Here is a 13,759-nt window from a genome sequence, read left to right on the forward strand (position 1 = left end):
CCCTCCCTCAGCACTACCCCCACCTTCAACAAGTTGTATTCTGAGGTAGACTGCCTCTGGAGATGGAGTCTCCGTCTGGCTTGTTGCTGCAGCTAATAGATGCTTTTAACATTGGGATCTGACAAAAAGAAATCAGCACAGGTTTCTGGGGTGCCACCACTGTCTTTGGATATTGCTTCCTAGGGATAAACTAAATATGACCTTATTCACATTGCATGGTCTTGCGTGGCTGGTGTGTGTGTTTAAACAACTGGTTTCTACCCCACCCCTATTAATTGCTTTATTTTTGGAGAATATTGAAAACCTCTTACAAAAAAGTGTGCCAACTTCATGGATTGGCAGAGATAGAACATATAACTCAGAGTATGTCATAATGGGAAGAACCAGATTCTATTATTATAGATAATATCTTCTAATTACTGTTGTCCTATATGGCTATGTGGGTATTGAGAAAGAGGATTCATTGACTGGACTTCCAGATAAGGCATTTAATTTGAATTGGGCCCGGACATGGACTGGCAGCCAGTGCAGACGGAAAAGTACTAGCATAATATGATCACGCTGGCCAGTTTCCCATGAACAACCTCGCTGCCCTATTTTGGACTAGCTGAAGTTTCCAGAATGTTTTCAAAGGCGGCTCCATATGTAAGTTCACCAGACACTTTTCTGTGTAAAAACACACTCTGAGTGTCATACAAAGAAGGCAAGAGCTGCTGTCAGTGCCAAGAGTCCCACCAGGATGACAATGATGCTAAGGCTCACTCAGGAGAAATGGATGTTTGCTCCTGCAGAGAAGAAGACAAGACATGTTAGATCTGGCACAGGGTAGGGAGAAACCAATGTTACTTCTCCAAATTTTGCCATAAAGTTCTCCAAGCAAAAAATGCATTGAAAATGTGTATATTTGGGGAAAGTGCATGCAGAAAATTATGCTTTAATTCAACTGTCATTCAAAAAGGCATTATATTAAGGGAACCGCTTTAAAAATGTGTAGGCAAAATTGTGAACAAATATCTGTGTATTAGGAGAAATACAGATTAAAATGCCTATGAATTTCCATTCAGTTTGGTTTTTTTAATCTCAAAGTTTGGAATGAACTGAGTTTGGGACTGGAAAAATGAGGAACTGAGAGAAACCAAAACTGACAAGAGTCGCCCATCCTACCTACCGGCTACAGCCCCTCCATTGTGTTTTGAAGACTGCCACCTGGTGACTAAAACCTTGAAAACAATGCAGTGATTACTGGAAGCCAACATGGATTTGTCAAACACAAATCCTGCCAGACGAATCTGATCTCATTTTTTGATCAAGTAACCTCCCTTTTGGACTGTGGGAATGCTGTAGACATAGTATACCTCGACTTCAGCAAAGCTTTCGACGAAGTGCCCCATGATATCCTGATGAGCAAACTAGCTCAAAGTGGGCTAGATGAAACAACGATCCGGTGGATCCACAGTTGGCTACAGAATCGGACTCAAAGACTGCTTATCAGTGGGATCTTCTCAAACTGGGGAGAGGTAACGAGCGGGGTACCGCAGGGCTCAGTCCTGGGCCCAGTGCTCTTCAACATTTTTATGAATGACTTGGAGGAGGAGGTGCGGGGAATGCTGATCAAATTTGCAGATGACACAAAATTGGGCAGGATAGCTAATACTTTGGAAGACAGAAACAAAATTCAAAGTGATCTGGATAGACTGGAGCACTGGGCAGAAAACAACAGAATGAAATTTCATAGGGATAAATGCCGAGTCCTGCAACTAGGAAAAAGAAACCAAATACACAGTTACAAGATAGGCAATACTTGGCTCAACAACACTACAAGCGAGAAGGATCTTGGAATTGTTGTAGATCACAAGCTGAATATGAGCCAACAATGTGATGTGGCTGCAAAAAAGGCAAATGCTCTTTTGGGCTGCATTCATAGAAGCATACCTTCGAAATCCCGGGAAGTACTAGTTCCCCTCTACTCAGCGCTAGTTAGGCCTCATCTGGAGTACTGTGTCCAGTTCTGGGCAGCACACTTTAAGAAGGATGCAGACAAGCTGGAGAGGGTTCAGAGGAGGACAACAAAGATTATCAGGGGACTGTAAACAAAGCCCTATGAGGAGAGATGGAAAGAACTGGGCATGTTTAGCCTTGAGAAGAGAAGACTGAGGGGAGATAGGATAGCGTTCTTCAAGTACTTGAAAGGTTGTCACAGAGAGGAAGGCCAGGCTCTCTTCTCGATCATCCCAGAGTGCAGGACACGGAATCATGGGCTCAAGTGACAGGAAGCCAGATTCCAGCTGAACATCAGGAAAAACTTCCTGACTGTTAGAGCAATACGACAATGGAACCAATTCCCTACGGAATTGGGAAAAACTTCCTGACTGTTAGAGCAATACGACAATGGAACCAATTACCTAGGGAGGTGGTGGGCTCTCCCACACTGGAGGCATTCAAGACGAGGCTGCACAGCCATCTGTCAGGGATGCTCTGACTTGGATTCCTGCACTGAGCAGGGGGTTGGACTTGATGGCCTTGTAGGCCCCTTCCAACCCTACTATTCTATGATTCTATGAAAACGTGTAAGTTATAAAATGTTGGAGAGGAGGATTAAAATAATAGGGGCAAACAGAAGCCTCCCTTGTCCCACCCCAGCAGGAATTCCTGTTGTACTTCTTTCTGAATCTTCCTCAAATTTCTGAAGTGTCTCCTCCCCATTCTGAAAATGGCACCTGTTATCCTACTTCATCTGTTCGCAGTTTGCAGGTTACAGACCCTCAGAAAGAGCACTTAGGGAGCAATCCTGGCCATGCTTAGACAGAAAAAGTCCTGCAACTCCTAGCATTCCAGCCAGCTATGCTATGCACAAAGGCCCCCTCCTTGCTGATGGTAGCTCTGTAGGTATAGATTCCAGGGGTAGAGGGAGTGGAGAGGAGAAAGCAGGGACATTCCACCAGCCCTGCTAAAAGTCCACTTGCTTTTCTCTTCTCCTCTCGTCTCCCCTCCTCATCCTTTTTCCTTTTGTGTTCTGTCGTTTTCGATTATAAGCCTGTGGGCAGGAAGCTTTTGATCCATTTTTTTTTAAATTAGAAATATACTTGTAACATCACATCAAAATATAACTTGCATAAAATGACACAAAACATTTTGTTATTAAACAAGGCTTTACTAAATATTCTTAGTTCTTCATAGCTTAAAAGGAAATAGAATTTCCTAAACATTTCTTCTTTTTAGACTTCTAGGACTAGCTTAGAAAGGAGAGATCTCATTTTAAGTACCAAGCTTCCCATTCAAAACTGACTAAGGCTGTTCAGCTGAGAGGTACACAGACCTGATGAGCTTCTAATAAGAAGTTCCTGCATTCTAAAATCAGCACATATGTATGCCTTTTTGTGAGGAAGGTATGTCATAGCTTGTATTATCTACTATCTTAAAAATTAGGGCTCACAGTCTTAATTATCTCATTGTTATTTTAAAAATTCCTGGAAAATTGAAACGTACAAAAAAGGTTTATGCATACACCTTTAGGCTAGATACAATCAATTCTGAATGAGAAGATAACTCTGTACTCAAAACTTGCTTATTAAACCAACATTTTAAAAACATTAAGACATCTGTATATCAAGCTTTTTGATATCTTACACAACATTTTTTGCTCATTAATTGATAAGCGAAAACTTTAAGTACACTTCCAATTTTTAATACCGTCTCCCACCTGTTCATTACTCAAATAAGTCATTGGCACAAGTGATAGGGCATTAACTCAGCATTTTCTCTTTCGATATCATCCAGGTCATCTTAAACGGTTTGGGACCAAACCTGCTCACACTTTAAGATCACCAAGAGAGGCCCTTGTCACTGGCCCACCTGGGAGGGCAGTTAGGTGGGTGAGTAAATGAGAGAGGGTTTTTTTCTGCAGTGGTCCCACACCTCTGGAATAAATTACCATTGGTGGTCCATCAGGCCCCATCACTGCAGGCTTTACAGAAGGGCCTGAAAACCTACTACTGTACTCTGGCTGTCCCCTGATTATGTTTTATCACATTGTGGAATTGTGTTGTGGGTGCTTTCTTAAGCTGGTGTTGTTTTTTGGGGGGAACATTTGCTGTTTTTATTACGTTATCAGTTTTGGATTATATGAATTCTGCTGTTTGTGTGAACTGCCCAGAGAGCTTTGGCTATTGGGCGGTATAGAAATGAAATGAAATGAAATGAAAAAATAAATAAATAAATAAATAAATAAAATGAATTTTATTGTTGTGTGCTACCTTGGGCGGGCTCCTGACCTGAAAGGAGGCCTATACATATTTTAATTAAATTAAAGCATTTTAAATTAAGTTAAATTTCTCAAAAATAGGCTATTAAGGCTTATTTGTTTATATAAAGTTTATGTGGTCTCCAATTTAGAAATAGTGGGACAAGAGTTGAAACATTTCTAAAGCTTGAGTGCAGAACAAGAGGAAATATACAAAAAGTGACAGTTCCGTCACAGTATTTGAGGCAGTGGCTTAGACTTCATGTTTCAAGTTTCTCTCAGGCAGCACGGACAGGTTTGCTACAGACCCAGTATCAAGTGTTGTTGCACCAGGTAGAGCTGAATGCAAGTTCGTTCATGTAGGCACAAAGGCCTTCACCTGTGATCTGGAACCTGCAACAACATCAAACGAGAAAGAGAGTCAGTGTTTTTATTATGCTCTGTGCCAAAGTAGACAAATGACCTCTGAAGACTAAGAGTATGGAAAACAATGTTCCATTGTCTCCATTTCTTCTTATGCAAATCTCCCCCATTCTTCAATACCCTTACAGAAGTGGCATTTAGTGGCTGTCTCTGCATTTTTGTCTTTTAACTCAGGAATGGGCAGAAAGTAGATCTCCAGATTTTTGGACTTCAGCTCCCAGCATCCCTGAACAATGGCCATGCTTGCAAGGGCTTCTGGGAGTTGAAGTCCCAAACAACTGGAGTTCTACCTTCTGCCCACCCCTGCAACTGATGCCTGTTGCATTGGGAAAAAGTCCTCTTAGGGTTAGATACGGGAGCAGTGTGCAGCATGGCTCTTCTCATCCAAAGCTATCTGCAGGGGTTATGACTAGGTCTGAAGCTGCTGCTTGAGTCAGCGGCATAGATGTATGTTAAGATAAGGAACTGGGGATAATGTTAGGTAGAATGTTATAAGTAGTGAGATTTTGACCTGGTTAAGCAGAGAGATCCTGGGAGAACAAGAAGCGTACCAAACCAAATATGATTACCTAAGCTCTGCCAACCATGCCTGCCAGATAGGTAAATTGTCCTGCTCCAACTCTTTGTTATTCAAACACAGCTCTTCACTATGCAAACACAGAGTTGATTAGAACGCAAGCGGAAGTTATAGGAGTCCAGGTAGTTGTAGGACTTTTTCCCGCCTATGCATGCATAGGATTGCACCCTTAATCATCTTAATTGTATTGTACATAGTGACGTGTCTTGCTTGTTTCATCATCGCAAACTTCTGTTATTCTCCAATACTGTTTGAGCAATAAATATGTATTTGGTGGTACCACTTTGTGTTATCTGGCTTGGCAGGTGCTTCAAGGATCAGCCATGCATTAATTCTCGAAGCCCAGAACACTTGGAGGGGATTCGAAAATCTGTTACTAAGCGGGGGCTGTTCATAGAGCCGCAGTCCTCTCTCTTGGTCAGGTGAGTTGCAGACACACCTGTTCAGGTAAGGGAAACAAGCTAGTCGGACAGGGTGGGAATAAGTCACCCATCTCATATCTACTCCAGGATTCTGTTCCTATAGTGGCAATTCAGATGCCCCAAGAGAAAGCCCACAAGTAGGACATGAGCACAATAGCACCTCCCATTCGTGTTCTCCAGCAACTGGTACACAAAGGCATACTTCCTCTGATACTGGAGGTCATCAATAACCATAGCCACTGACAGCCTTATCCACCAGGAATTCACCCAATCCCCTTTTGAAGTCATTCAGGTTGGTGGACATTATGACATCTTGTGGCAGCGAATTCCATAATTCAACTATACATTAGCCAGAAACCAATAAATCTCTCCTTGAATAGTGAAGGTACAGGAACACGGATCATTTTGTTTCCATGCACTTAAAAACACCCTGAAAAGTTGACAAAACAACCGTATCACATTTTTATTATATTTAAATACATACATGAAAACTAATGTGCTGGCAACAAAAATCTATGACATCTCAAAATATTCGAAAAGGAATCATAACGCACAGAAACTGGTACGCAGACAAGACAAATTTACCAAAAATGCCCACCAAGAAAGATCAATGACTAAATTTCATCAACAGATGTCCTGTTAAAAACCTGAACTGACCCAACATCTAGAAGAAAGGGACAACACTCACCAGTCGCTAAAGACAGTACCATCTGGGTGTTTCCAGGGCCATCCTACTTTCTCTATCTGAAGGCCAATTCAATAGTCACCAGCCCCTTTAGAGCACTCACAAAATTCTTAAGCAAACAACAAACAAAAACAATATAGGTATATTTTATAAGCCATTTTTAATATTGCAATTTTCTGCCTTTCACAGTTTGTTACCAAACCAGAGCCACAAAACAGGATAAGTGTAATTTTAAAAAAACTTATTCCCCCTGGAATTCAGGCACTCCATCACTGGTGTTTAATTCTCTCTCTGTGCTGCTCAATAGACAAAGGGATTTACTCCACCACTCCCTGCTAGGATATCCTACAATTAGCCTGCGGAACTCACTGTCATGAGACTTGTTAAGCCTGATGTTATTGTTGTTCAGTCGTTAAGTCGTGTCCGACTTTTTGTGACCCCATGGACCATAGCACGCCAGGACTTCCTGTCCTCCACTCTCTCCTGGACTATGCTCAAGGTCAGATTCATTGCATCGGTGATGCTATCTAGCCATCTCATCCTCTGCCGTCCCCTTCTCCTTTTGCCTTCAATCTTTCCCAGCATCAGGGTCTTTTCCAATGAGTTTTCTCTTCGCATTAGGTGGCCAAAATATTTGAGCTTCAGTTTCAGTATCTGTCCTTCCATTCAGCAGTCAGGGTTGATTTCCTTTAGGATGGACTGATTTGACCTCCTTGCAGTCCAGGGGACTCGTAAGAGTCTTCTCCAGCACCACAGTTCGAAAGCATCAATTCTTCAGCACTCAGCCTTCCTTATAGTCCAGCTCTCACAGCCATACGTTACTACTGGGAAAACCATAGCTTTGATTAGACAGACCTTTGTCGGCAAGGTGATGTCTCTGCTTCTTTCTGTGCTGTCTAGGTTTGCCATAGCTTTCCTCCCAAGGAGCAAGCGTCTTTTAATTCCATGGCTACAGTCACCATTTACGGTGATCTTGGAGCCGAAGAAAATAAAATCTGTCACTGCTTCCATTTCTTCCCCTCCTATATGCCAGGAAGTGATGGGGCCAGATGCCATGATCTTCGTTTTTTTAATTTTGAGTTTCAAACCAGCTTTTGCGCTCTCCACTTTCACCCTCAACAAGAGGCGCTTTAGATCCTCTTCACTTTCTGCCATTAGGGTGTTATCGTCTGCGTATCTGAGGTTGTTGATAATTCCCTCAGCAATCTTAATTCCAACCTGTGATTCATCTAACCCGGCGTTTCTCATGATGTACTCTGCATATAAGTTAAATAAGCAAGGTGACAATATACAGCCTTGTCATACTCCTTTCCCAATATTGAACCAATCGGTTGTTCCATGTCCGGTTCTTACTGTTGCTTCTTGACCCTCATACAGATTTCTCAGGAGACAGGTAAGGTGGTCTGGTACTCCCATCTCTTTAAGAATTTGCCACAGTTTGTTGTGATCCACACAATCAAAGGCTTTAGCGTAGTCAATGAAGCAGAAATAGACGTTTTTCTGGAATTCTCTTGCTTTCTCCATGATCCAGCGAATGTTGGCGATTTGATCTCTAGTTCCTCTGCCTCTTGGAAACCCAGCTTGTACTTCCGGTAGTTCTCGGTTCACATACTGCTGAAGCCTAGCTTGTAGGATTTTGAGCATAACCTTGCTGGCATGTGAAATGAGCGCAATTGTACAGTACACTCTTTGGCATTGCCCTTCTTTGGAATTGGAATGTAAACTGACCTTTTCCAGTCTTGTGGCCACTGTTGAGTATTCCAAATTTGTTGGCATATTGAGTGCAGCACTTTAACAGCATCATCTTTTAGGTTTTTAAATAGATCAGCTGGAATACTGTCATCTCCGCTAGCTTTGTTGTTAGTAATGCTTCCTAAGGCCCACTTGACTTCACTCTCGAGGATGTCCGGCTCAAGATCAGTGAGCGCACTATCATGGCTATCAGGGACATTCAGATCTTTCCTGTATAGTTCTTCTGTGTATTCTTTCCATCTCTTCTTAATCTCATCTGCTTCTGTTAGGTCCCTGCCTTCTTTGTCCTTTATCATGCCTGTCTTTGCACAAAACGTTCCCTTGAGATCTCCAATTTTCTTGAAAAGATCTCTAGTCTTTCCCATTCTATTGTTTTCCTCGATTTCTTTACATTTTTCATTTAAGAAGCCCTTCTTGTCTCTCCTTGCTATTCTCTGGAACTCTGCATTCAGTTGGATATATCTTCCCCTTTCTCCCTTGCTTTTTACTTCCCGTCTTTCCTCAGCTACTTGTAAAGCCTCATCAGACAGCCACTTTGCTTTCTTGCATTTCTTTTTCTTTGGGAGGGATTGAGTTACTGCCTCCTGAACAATGTTATGGACCTCCGTCCATAGTTCCTCAGGCACTCTATCAGGTCTAATCCCTTAAATCTATTCTTCACCTCCACTGTATATTCATAAGGGATATGGTTTAGGTCATACCCTTTTAAAGCATAAACACAACTCACATCCTGGGATGCTTATCCCACCTTATTTAATGGGAAGAATAGTTGAAACCAAACCCAAGAAGTCTGGTTTCAACCCAACAAAGTCTGGTCAAAACTTGACAAGGGAAATGAGGTGGTGCTCTCTGATGTACAGAGATCCTAAGCTGATCAGGGTCAAGGCCAAAATCTCGAAGGCCCCCTCATTTCATGCAAACAAAGGAATGCAAGTCGTCTCCTAGAACAGCTATAAACACACACACACACACACGTAATTTTTATATTAACAACATCCAGTAACAACATCCAGGGTTGTTGTTACAACATTCAGGGTTCATGATTTTACACCATGTTCTCTGTGGAGACTGTGAGAAGCCCTGGCCCTGTTCTTGAGCTTGGAGATGGAGATGGGGGTAAGCAATCATCTCAGCAGTTGTACAGTACTTTGGAGGTGCTCAGATGCATTCCAGGGAATCAAGGACTTGCAATCTCACACTGACCTTTGAAGATGCAATGTGAAGTCAGGGACAATGCCCAGTACACTGGGGGAGAGGCAGGGCCCTGGCAATCCCAGCTGTTTGGTTGGCTACCAAGTCCAGCCAATGCTTGCAAATCCCCAAGAACAAGTTATGCTAATTACAAAATAAAATTACTTAAGCATCAGCTGTGGTGATTAAAATCTGTATTTTAGTTGTTAATGCGTTAAAAACAGTTCACCCTATTTCCCTTTTGTCTGGAGTCAACCTTCAATTGGTTTGCCCAGCTCAGGTTCTGACTAGCAGGCCTGACAACGACACACTTGCTATTGGACAAAGGCAGTACAGAAATGAATGGAATGCATCCTGATGGCATCGCGCTACAAGACATGCAAGGGACCCCTCCACAGCAAGAGACACTTCCCAGTAAGTACATTTTCCTTCTGCTGAAGAACAACAAAGAGATGGAGATATTGGCTTTCCAATGGAGCCAAAGCCCCATGCACAGCCGACAGCCTCATTTCCATGCCACAGCAATTCCCAAGGTAAAATGCTATGAACCTTAATGGTTAAGCAGCCATCTCCTGGCACTTAAGGGGTGAGGTGGAATGCAAGCTGGCTACTGCAGCCCTCTCCTCCCTCCCTCCCTCCCTCCTGTAACACAACCACAGGGCCAAGGAGGTGACTTCTCTCTGAGGGTATGAACAGCACATGCACTGGGAGAAGAGACCCCCAACGGTTGCATAACCCATTTTCTCCTGCTGAGCATCTCTATTAGTTACATTTACAATGCTTCACTCATTCATACAGTCCAACCATTATACGTGTCCTTTCTTTCTACTGACCATTCCCATTGGTTGACATGTTGACTGTTTTCTCTTTTAGGGAGATGCATTTGTTGCTGGCATCGATCGAAAAAGCACTTTGGTAAGCTTGTGCCTTCTTTTCTACCTTATTTCCACCACCTCTCCAAATTTACCTGCTTTTACTGAGTTTACTGGCCTTTGTGCTGTCCTAGCAGGAAGCACATAATCTCTAGAACAAAACAGAGTCTGCTTGTGCTTCCAAGGCTCGACCAAAGAGACACATCCCAGCCTGTGCGTGTGTACCTGGGTTGGCTCCAACTTAGATGTGTGTAACCGGGCTGGCGGAAGCAGGCTTCCCTGCCCCCTCCTCACAGCAGCCCCTCCAATCCCCTGAAAATGATCCACAGAGGACCGGGGAGCCCTGCTGAGTTGGGTGAGCTGTGATGCACAGGGGCTCCTCGAAAATCAGGCAGAGGCACCCTCTGTGAGCGGAGCCGTTCTGTGGAGAAGGCAGATCCTGGATCCAATCCCAGTTCTATTCTGGAATGTTTGGGCTGAGTCCCCCATCGTGGATTCTGAACGTTGCATATAAATTTACTGCGAAGAAGCAGCCGCCACCGCAGCAGCCTGTGCAGGGTCACAACGCATTGTGCCCGTTCTGCAGCCAAAGGTTCGCGCTCCCTTCCTGGTCCATCTTGGTGCTGCCCTCTTAGTATAGGCCAACACATCTGAAATAGCTCAGTCAGAACCGTCAGGTCAAGTGTTTCATTGTTTATGACTGATAGCCACTAAAAACAGCGTAACTTAAAACAGCATGTAATAACCGAACGGCAAAACCTGAGTCAGAGTTCCCTATCACCTGCATGGCCAACTGCGCAAGTGCTCAGTGACAGCATGAATATGCTGCACTGCCTTGGCAAACAAAGCCATTCTGTATGTAACACAGGGATCACAATCTGGCAGTAACCAGTACACCATCCCTTAGATACTTTGGCCTTGGAAAGATGTGAAATCTGCCCCAAGAATCTCTCCATAAGGTTTTACTATAAAGGGCATAAAGATCCACCACCTCTCCCAGACCACAGACACAGAGCTGTAGTCTCTGTAGCTGTAGAGCCTTAACACCTGCCTAGATCTTCCATCCAGGAGTGCTGTAGGCATGTTTGAAAATGTACTTCTGTAAATGCAATTCTGCATGCAGAATTTGGAGACTGTGTGCAGAGAATACCCAGCCCATTTCATAGATGACAGCCAGGAAGCAAAGGCAGCTATCGGAGAGCTGTGGGACACCCACCCGCAGGAAATAAGTTACCCCCTTTTGGCAGCCTCCAAATGTGGCCTCCAAATGGCTTTCAAGAGCACTCCTGCAGAAAAGAGGGAATTAGATTTCCACCTGTGGGTAAATGGGATGTAATCCCACCATCATCATCATCGAGAACCAGTGTGGTGTAGTAGTTAGAGTGGTTAGGACTCAGAAGTTCTAGTCCCCATTCGACCATAAAGCTCGCTGGGTGACTTTGGGCCAATCACAGACTCTCAGCCTAACAGGCTCACAGGGTAGTAAAATGGAGAGGAGGAAGGACCATGTAAGCCACCTTGGGCTCCTCGCAAGAGGAAAAAAGACAGGATATAAATGAAATTAATAAGAATAAATATTATTATATAATATGAATGAATAATATTTTTATTTATAGCATTTTTATCCTGCCCTTGAGCCAAAAAAGGCTCCCAAGGCAACTTACAAAGATAAGAAATCAGACAGTCCTGCCCATAGGCTTACAATCTAAAGGACATGACACAAGAGGAAAGGGCATGAGGAGGGAGGAAAAAAAGCAAACTCAGGCAGTAGGTTCTTAGCGGCAACATACACCAGGTGATGTGCACAGCGAATGAGCTGCTGCTTCCTCTCCTTCTGATAGCCACAGTACGTAGCAGGAGCAAGGGGGGCTCTCAGCTGAAGGTTCATGAAGGTGCGATGGAGAGATGTTTCCAGGCACTTCAGCCCCGGATGGCATTAATATAGTCCCTTTTGGTGCAACAGAAGACCCGTCCCTCTTGCTTTGACAAGCTTACAAGGCTACATCTCTGGAACCGTAGGCTTGTTTGTCAGAACAAAAAATAGCTAAAATGCCCATTGTATAGATTTACATTTACAAGACCCCTGATGAAGGTTGACCTTGATGAGCCCTGGACAATACTGCAGCCCACCCCGCTGCCTCCACCTCCCCAGCTGCAGGAGGTGGTAACTATGAAACACAGTGTCATTTCTCTTTTCCTTGCAGCAGTAAAGCTAAATCCAGCCCTATCAGAAGACCTCTCTTGTCCCAAAAGGGACAAGAATGGAACAAAGTGTTACTTTTTCCTCAGACACTGAAGACACCTGGGAAACCAGTCAGAGGAATTGCTTCTCTTATGGGGGCTCTCTGGTGACGCTGGGCACTCCACAGGATATGGTGAGAGAGCTGCTTAAACTTACTTTTAAATTGGAGCCATCTCTGTCCCTTGAGGCTTAAGTGACCTCAGTGGCCCAAAGTGCCTTCTACCAGCTTCTGCTGGTGGCCCAGCTATGCCTCTATCTGGACAGGGATAACCTGGCTTCAGTTGTCTATGTTCTGGTAACCTCCAAGTTAGATTACTGCAGTGCGTTGTACATGGGGCTGCCCCTGAAGATGGTTTGTAAGCTGCAGTTTATGCAGAATGTGGTATTCAGATTGAAAGCAGGGACCAGAAGGTCTGAACACAGAACACTGATCTGTCCGGCTTGCACTGGCAGCCTGTAAGTTTCTGAGCCCAATTCAAGGTGCTGGTTTTGACCTATACAGCCTTACATGACTTGGGACCACAGTACGTGATGGAATGCCTCTCTCGGCATAAACCCACCCCTACACTATGGACATAGAATCATAGAATAGTAGGGTTGGAATGGGCCTACAAGGCCATTGAGTCCAACCCCCTGCTCAATGCAGGAATCCAAGTCAGAGCATCTCTGACAGATGGCTGTCCAGCCTTGTCTTGAACTCCTCCAGTGTGGGAGTGCCCACCACATCCCTAGGTAATTGGTTCCATCATCAGACATCATCTGAGGCCCTCATCCGAGTGCCTCCTCGAAGGGAGGCTCAGAGAATGGCAACAAGGAAGATAATCTTTTTGGTGATGTCCCCCCAAATGTGGAATGCTCTTCCCACTGAGGTCTGCCTGGGGACAACAGTGTCATTTTTTCCGCACCAGATTAAGACTGCCCTTTACTCCCAGGCATTTGATGGCATATTATGGAGCTTCTTAATTTTAGTTGTTTTCTCAGCTCCTGGCATTTTTAATTGTTTCTATTTGTTTTAAATTGTTTTAAATCTTTGTTTTAACCCCTGCTGTAAGATGCCTTCAGAGGGAGAGACAGAGCAAGAGGGAGTCTAAAAAATGTACATCATAGAATCATAGAACAGTAGGGGTGGAAGGGGCCTACAAGGCCATCAAGTCCAACCCCCTGCTCAATGCAGGAATCCAAGTCAGAGCATCCCTGACAGATGGCTGTCCAGCCTCGTCTTGAACGCCTCCAGTGTGGGAGAGCCCACTACCTCTCCAGGTAATTGGTTCCATTGTCGTATTGCTCTAACAGTCAGGAAGTTTTTCCTGATGTTCAGCTGGAATCTGGCTTCCTGTAACGTGAGCCCATTATTC

The 13,759-nt window shown here is 44.0% G+C and overlaps 1 long non-coding RNA gene across 1 annotated transcript in view; it reads right to left on the reverse strand.

Moving 5' to 3' along the window:
- Positions 1–2,580: 2,580 nt before the first annotated feature.
- LOC146335865 (uncharacterized) overlaps positions 2,581–13,759 on the reverse strand; it is a 36,363-nt gene continuing 25,184 nt past the window's right edge. Inside the window, exon 3 of the long non-coding RNA XR_014785808.1 lies at positions 2,581–4,633. This is a non-coding gene — a long non-coding RNA (uncharacterized LOC146335865). The remainder of the gene's footprint in view (positions 4,634–13,759) is intronic.

Source organism: Heloderma suspectum, chromosome 13 (assembly GCF_057233095.1).
Source record: "Heloderma suspectum isolate Gila_16-S chromosome 13, 16-S_ref, whole genome shotgun sequence".
Classification (NCBI taxonomy): domain Eukaryota; kingdom Metazoa; phylum Chordata; class Lepidosauria; order Squamata; family Helodermatidae; genus Heloderma; species Heloderma suspectum.